We start from the raw sequence: 7,582 nt of genomic DNA, 5'->3' as shown, positions 1-7,582 counted from the left end.
TTGTGTCTCCAAGCCAAAGGGCAGAGACAGCCACCTCCTATTTAGGTAGAAAGAGCAGAGCTGTCAATCAGGGTCCCAGCCATGGCCTGCAGCATGTGTCCCCCGAGGCTGGGGTTCTGTGGACGTCTGACAGGGGCAGCATGGACAGTGATTCCCACTTAGTCCGTCTTGCTACAAATGGGTTTCCCACTTTTGCACTGGGTGGAGTGACCCGTTGGCTCATTTCTCTTGCTCACTAGACTCTGCTTTTCCTAAGTGCAGGCAGCTCTGGCATCTTTGTGCCCTGTGCATCCAGCATAACTCCTAGCACGGAGTAAGTCCTTGTTGATAAATAGTATCTGAATTAAAGAATGAATGTTCACAACTGTACATGTTGTGTCCTTCCCATCCCTTAGGTTCAAGGAATTTTTTATTTATAGGTGCCAAATATCTAAAAATAAAACTCTGTGGAGGTGCAGATAATATTGTCACATGCCCGTCATCTGAATAGTGTTCATTTCACCCTAGAGATGGATTTGTGCTCCCTTAATATTTTGAAATGTAAAACCATTAAAAATATAACTAAACAATAGCATTTATCATGCTAGAGTTAAAATACATAATTAAAGACAAATTTGCCACAGACCTTGAAGTAATTGTAAAATTAATATTACTTTGTAAGTTATAGATGAGTTCCTCTCCAAGGGGCCAACTGGTACCCCTCTTAGGAAAGCGGCAGCTTGGAATTCAATCTGGCCTGGCTAAGGTCTCTTAGGGACAGGGGATGCTGCTTTATTTTGTCTTCCTGGGGCTGCCTACATGTCTGCTTCAGTTTCTTTTGCTAGCATGTGTCCTTTTATTCACACATGGAAGTTGTTATTTAAGAAAAAAGATATAAATTATAACCATAGCTCCTATATACATTTGAAAATTGTACAATAAAGGCCATGATGCTGTATAAAAAGTAAAACTCCAGAGCAAAACCAGGCTATTTAAAAATAAATAACTTTGGGGCTTCAGAATGCAGGAAAAGTTGTTTCCTTAATGGAACACACCTGTTGTTTCCTCTGCGCACTAAAGAGCTGGTTCTCCGTGGTGGCTGCACGTTGATACCACCCAGAGCTGGAAGGAAGCACTGCCGCCCCGTCTCAGCCTCAATGTTTTGACTTATTCTGCTCAAGGGCATAGCCTTGGCATTGGGGTACTTAAAGCTCCTGTGCTCTATTGGCCGACCACGCTGAGATCCACGGGACGAGAGCGCTGCCAGGTGCTGGTTTGAAGATGGGCCCTCTTGTCCTGTCTGTTTGCTGCTGGACACACGGAGAGCAACGAGATGCACTTTCTGCCCCTGACACGCACTGCGGTAGGAAGCGTGTGGTTGCAGATAGGAGCTGACGTTTTAACTAAGCTCTCAAAAATAGCTTCTAAACTCGTCAAAGGAGGGCTGACATCCCAGCCATCCTGTGTGCTTTAGCACACAGTAGGAACTCAGTAACTTTTATAAAATTAAAATTAAACAAGAGCATGACTTCTGAACATTTTGTGCAAGACTTCTTGCGCAATGTCTGAGGTTACCTCCTCCTGGAGTAGCCCGTAGCTGCCGCATCACAGCATCACATTCCAGGCCTGGCACTGCTTGTTTGTTTAAAGCCACATTCTATCACCCTGCAACTTGTGCTTATTGGTAGTGGCTGAAATTTGGCTCCAGGGCTGCTCCTAAGGTCTGGCTCTGTTAAACTCAGGCTTTACTGTTTCTGCGGAATCAGGTAAGTGGTTGACAACATTTGCTGTTTGTCTCAGCGCCCCGGGGCATGATGTTAATTCCACTGGCACAGGGAAGATCAGAGCACTGGGCCACCCTCAGTGTACACATCGGGTATGTGAGACAGTCCACAATGCTGGACACAAGCACGCTCCTAATAGCCCTACCTCGATCACCAGTGATGACACTTTTGTGCAGAAGGGACTAGAGTGAAGACAGGGCAAGCAGAGGGGTCTCAGGCAGATGCCTGGGTGCTGCGGGGCTTCTTCTGGGGACGCCCACATTTGGTGTCCAAACTCATTTATTCTCCCACTAGCTCCAGACATAGCTTTATGTGTAGAGAACACCTATTGTTAAAAGCAAATGACTCTGTGATCATTAACCAATATCTAATAAAGCTAAAGCTTTAAACAGGCTGATGAGAACAGATGTTTCCAGGACTTAATGAAAAAGAATTATGCGCCATCATACTGCAGAAGCTGACCCAGCTCAGTCACATGCTTTATACAACACCCACCCATCCTCTGGAGGTGTTTGGATAAGCCCGGTGAGAAGGGCTGCTGGTTTCCCTGAGTAGAATCAGGTGTGCGCACAGGTCACCATCACACACTCACGCACACAGTGCCAGGCTGCCTGTGGGCAGCATTTGAATAAACACAAATGGGCACTGACCCATTGCTGACTTCTGAAAGCCTGGATAAATTTAGGACGCTTACACCAAGTGACATAGAGAAAAAGAACACAAATTTGAGGCCAGTCATCTCTAGGAGACACCTATTATGAGCTGTGTGAACCCAGGCAAATCGTTTATTTAAAGATTCCACTTTCTTACCAATAAGACCTAAATGGGCTGGCTTTAATGAATCTGTAAATCTGGCTTTAATGATTGTGCTAAAAGCACAATCTGTTGATACTAAGTTGTCAAATTACTATTTTTTAAAGCAGTTGAGCCCTGCAACAATTTTTTAAAGACTAAGAGTTGTGTCAAAAATAGCTTCTAAACTAGTCAAAGGAGGGCGGACATCCCAGCCATCCTGTATCCTGTAGCACACAGTAGGAACGCAGTAACTTTTATTAAATTAAAATAAAACAAGATCATGACTTCTGAACATTTTGTGCAAGACTTCTTGTGAAATCCCTGTGGTCACCTCTTCACGGGATCCTGTTGCATCACCATGGACCCCTCCGCGCCGAGGCCCGCCCTGCGTCACCGTGGACCCCTCGGCGCCGGCGCCTGCTCTGCGTCACCGTGGACCCCTCGGTGCCGGCGCCTGCTCTGCGTCACCGTGGACCCCTCAGCGCCGGCGCCCGCTTTGTTTCACCATGGACCCCCTTGGCACCAGGGCCCACTCTGCGTCACCGTGAACCCCTCTGTGCCGGTGCCCGCTCTGCGTCACCGTGGACCCCTCGGTGCCGGCACCCGCTCTGCCTCACCTTGGACCCCTCCGTGCCGGTGCCCGCTCTGCCCCACCGTGGACCCCTGGTGCCAGTGCCCACTCTGAGGGTCATTTGTGCAGAGACATCCTTGCCTAATCTCTGCTGTCCTGCCCGGGAACAGAGGCTCACACTCCTGCTCCTTTGCGCACAGTGGCATGGCCATTGTGGTGCCCTGCTGAACATGGCCCTCTGGCAGCTGGTGGACCCCACCTCACGGGTGGACAGCAACTCCTTCGGTGGGCTTTTGTGCCTTTCCCCACTCTGGGCACGGTGTCCTTTTGGCTGTTGCCCGGACTAGTCATGAGCGACCCTCCAACCCGGCACAGTCCTTGAGCTCTTGATAAACACTGGGGTGAGCACACACACTTACTGTGCTTCACATGCTCAACTCTTGTCAGCTGACCTGGCTTCCCATCCCATGGGTTCCTAATCCTTCCAATGGCTGGCAGCGTGAACAATCCACCTGACTGTCTCAGGGGGCTTCTTGGACATGTGCTGCCCTAGCTACTTCCTGTCCTTCCACTCCTGGAAATAGGAGAGCACGTGTCATCGTCCCTGGACCCCTGATCCAGAGAGGGGGCCTCTGCCCAGTGCAGCCGCTCAGGTAAGTGAGTCCAGGTGCTCCTGGCTGTGAGACGCCTGCTACGCTGGCAGACTCCTTCAGCAGTGTGAGGCTGTGTCTTGTCTCTGCATGGTCATGAGCTCTGCACGGAGCTGAGGCAGCCCAGCTCTGTCCTGGCTACCCCTCCTCACATCTCCCGGCTCTAGTTGGGACTTGGCACCATCCTCTGTGTTAACACCCAGTCCTCTCTTTTGTCTTTCATGACAGAACATCGCAGGAAAGGTGGTTATGCTTCTAAATCACCCAAAACATGCCAGGCACTGGGTCAGGGTCTTACGTAGCCTGGGCGCTGTGTTGTTAATGGCAATAACCAACCTTGGTCGAGGGCTCGCAGTGCACATTCAGACTCAAACATGTTCATGTGCACGATCTCATTTAAGAAAAGCACCGGAAAGGAAAGTTGGAAAGGGCGTGACTGGGAGGAAGCCACCCAGCCCACGTTGTGCACCCAGGACAGAAGGCCCATGGCTTGTTTATGGCGGCACAGATATAAGACCACTTTTGTCTTGCAATTCAGAAGGCCTCGGAGTCTCCTTAAATGCACTGTTCCCTGGGAGACAGCAGGCCTGTCAGGGACTTCGGGAGCCCCAGAGCGAATGGAACCAGGCACAAGTCCTCCATGCAAGAGCAGTCTGAGTCCCCAGGGAGGGACACTGAGTCTAGGGTGTGGGCCCCTCTCCCGAGACCTGGCAGACACCATCAGTGGGGCCTCGCCTGATACGTCTCAGAACCCAAACTTGGTTACTGTACCTACAGAGACATAGTTTTAGCTTATTAGTACTGGGTTTAAGATGTGGTATGGACACAGCAGAGTGGCACTAACATTTCAGCCTCTGGGTGTTTCCCTGGCAAGGCCTGGTATGGATTCTGTGGCTCCACAGCTGGCGGCCCCACCCCACCTCCCTGCAGGAGGGGCGTCTCCTCTGGGGGTAGAAACTGGGACACTGGCCGCTCTCTCTCATGTTCACCTGCAGACGGATATCACAAGCCCAGGCCCACTCTGCGACAAAGAAGGAAAGAAACCAGCATTTCGCAATCTTTGAAACTCTCACTGAAACCTAAATGATCTACTGAATGTGAAGAAATGAAAGCAGCCCAGGCCACTGCCTTAGTGTCTTTCCAGAGCCTGTACAGACACGGGTCCCTTCAATCTCAAGGCGTTCTGTGAGGGAACTGTGGGAGGAGGGCTGTCCTGGTTGGTCAGAGGAAGTACAAGCAAATGCAGAATTACTCGGCAACCAGCAGGAACAGAAGCAGAAATAAAAATAGTGACGATAACGGCTGAGGCAGTAGCCGCAGGACGAGGGGAAGCAGCGATTTGACTGGCCTAGTCCAGGCCAGAGGAGTGTGCAGACGGGTTCCCGTGCACAATTTCCCAAGAAACAGACACCTTCACTGTTAAATCTCAGCACTGTTTGCCAACAGAGTACAATCATGAACATAATGCCAACAGCAATTGAAACCCGTGGAACTGTGGACCCAGCAATTGAAACCCGTGGAACTCTGGACCCAGTGTTTTGCCAGCTTTGCCCCTAAACTTCATCATGACTCTACAGCATGAGAATCAGCCCATGTTCCAGGTAGGGACAGGGACGCTCTGTACGTAAGTAACTCACTCAGGCTGAACTCTTCACAGTGGAAGGGCCTGGAAGGCAGTTCAAGTGAGACTGTACCTAAGTTTTATGCTCCAAATATTTTGAATCAACATTTATAAACTAAAACTAAAGGTAGCGGATGGCTAAATAGAGACACACCAGTGGCAGAAATTAATTTACCTGACTTGTTCTGTAAGAGATAAAAGAAGATAAAAATACATTGCAGCATAAAAGAATTAAGTAAGACAATTCACAGGCCTGAATATAATTAACGTATGTCTAATTCTATGTCATGGAAGCAGAAAACATAAAAACATTTTCAGGTATTCTAGTACCAGTCCTTAAAAACTGACCTTTTATTAGACCACAAGGAACACCTCACTAAATACCCAACAAGCAGAAGTGCCGTGTGCAGTACTTGGAAAAATATTAGAGATAAAAATCAAAATTAGAAAACAAAACCTATTTTAAAAGTTATCCATAAAGGCAGCTCCCGATGCTCAGTGGGCAGGGCGCCAGCCACATACACCAGGGCTGCAAGTTCGAAGCCGGCCCAGGTCTGCCAAACAACAGTGACAGCTACAATAACAGCAACAAAAAAAGTAGCCTGGCATTGTGGTGGGCACCTGTAGTCCCAGCTACTTGGGATGCTAAGGCACGAGAATTGCTTAAGCCCAAGAGTTCGAGGTTGCCGTGAGCTGTGATACCACAGCAGTCTACCCAGGGCGACAAAGTGAGAGTCTGTCTCAAAAAAAAAAAAAAAAAGCCATCAATAAGAAAATTTAAGAATCTTCCATTTAACAGATTGATCTACTCTTGATTCTACTCTTTGGTTGAAGAGCAGATCAAAACCATAGAACTGAAATGTAAAACATCCAGACATAACAGCAAGACCGTATGAAATACCCCGATTAGAGAATATGCCTGTATATGAATTCAGAGGAAAGTTCCCTGCTGTATGATATTAATTTGCATTTATACAATGCAAATGTGTTGTTTATTGATGCAACTCAAGAAATTAGGAAAAATAGGAAAAATTAAGGAAAGAGGAACGAGAGCATTAGTAAACATAAAGGCGGGAATTATTTATTGAGAAATAAAGTAGTAGAACCAAGGAATAAATCCAAGAGCAGGTTTTTGAGCATTAAATAATGGCAATAACAATGAAAATGCTGGGCTATTACTGAACAGTGAAGAAGGCAGTGACTACAGACATACGGGGAAAGTGAAGGAAAGTTAATGACATACTTTGCTTAACTTTATGCAAAGGAGTCTAACGATCTGCAGGAGAAGAGACTGTACTTTTCCCAAATTGACTCTATTAGAAGAAAATGCCCTGAATAGGCCAATTAGCATGGAACAGATGAAGTCCTGACCTGCCTGGCAAGGAGCAGCAAGCCCTGTCACCTTAATGGGAGATTTCTAACAAACCTCTGCGAAACACATTACTTGTATAATAATAATACATGTTTCAGAACAGAAGAAGAAACAGGAGTGGGGGGCCGGAGATGGAGGGAAATGAGACAGTGGAGAGAAGCTGCCAGTCATTTTGCAAGCAAAACATAAAACCCAAACCCAACAAGGAGCCAAAATGAAAGAAACCTGTGTGTCAACTGCACTTCAAAATAATAATAATAATACTTTTCTTTTTTTGAGACAGACTCTTCATTTTGTTGCCCTCGGTAGAGTACGTGGCATCGCAGCTCACAGAAACTTCTCTTAATATATATTAATGAACAGAATCCAGACATCCATGTAAAAACTGTGACCATGAGCAGGTGGAATTTATTCTAGAAATTCAAGGGTTCTTCTATCCCAGAAAATCTATCAATACAATTCATTGTTTGAATGGCTAGAAAAGTAAAAGTTACATTGGTTTTATTTTATAAAAATAAAAATCCATGGATTTAAAATCTTTAATGCCATAGAGATGGACAAGAAAGTACATTTTTTTCTACTTAATTTTTTTTTAATCTTAGACCCTTCTCACAAAAGGGTCTTTTGGACAAAAGTTACCTTCCAGAGCAAAATCCCATCTACTTTGCTGAGCAAAGTGTGCTAATATTGATGGTCAGTCCTTGCCTGGGGCAGGGCAGCACTGATGCCTGTCAGCTGAGCATGGTGAGGCCTGGTGCTTGGAGGTGAAGCCCATCAACAGTACATTAATGCCAAGTGCATGAGCGGTGA

General features: G+C 46.9%; 1 non-coding gene across 1 annotated transcript; it reads left to right on the top strand.

The window, feature by feature from the left end:
* The first annotated feature begins 660 nt into the window (after positions 1-660).
* On the top strand, positions 661-802 carry LOC111722733. The gene has a single exon (XR_002771427.1). It is a non-coding gene; the product is annotated as a small nucleolar RNA SNORA67 (small nucleolar RNA).
* The last annotated feature ends 6,780 nt before the right edge of the window (positions 803-7,582 follow it).

The sequence above is a fragment of the Otolemur garnettii genome, unplaced genomic scaffold (assembly GCF_000181295.1).
Source record: "Otolemur garnettii isolate 467f Iridium unplaced genomic scaffold, OtoGar3 scaffold00336, whole genome shotgun sequence".
In the NCBI taxonomy this organism is placed as follows: Eukaryota; Metazoa; Chordata; class Mammalia; order Primates; family Galagidae; genus Otolemur; species Otolemur garnettii.
This window is presented reverse-complemented; position numbering and strand designations above follow the sequence as displayed.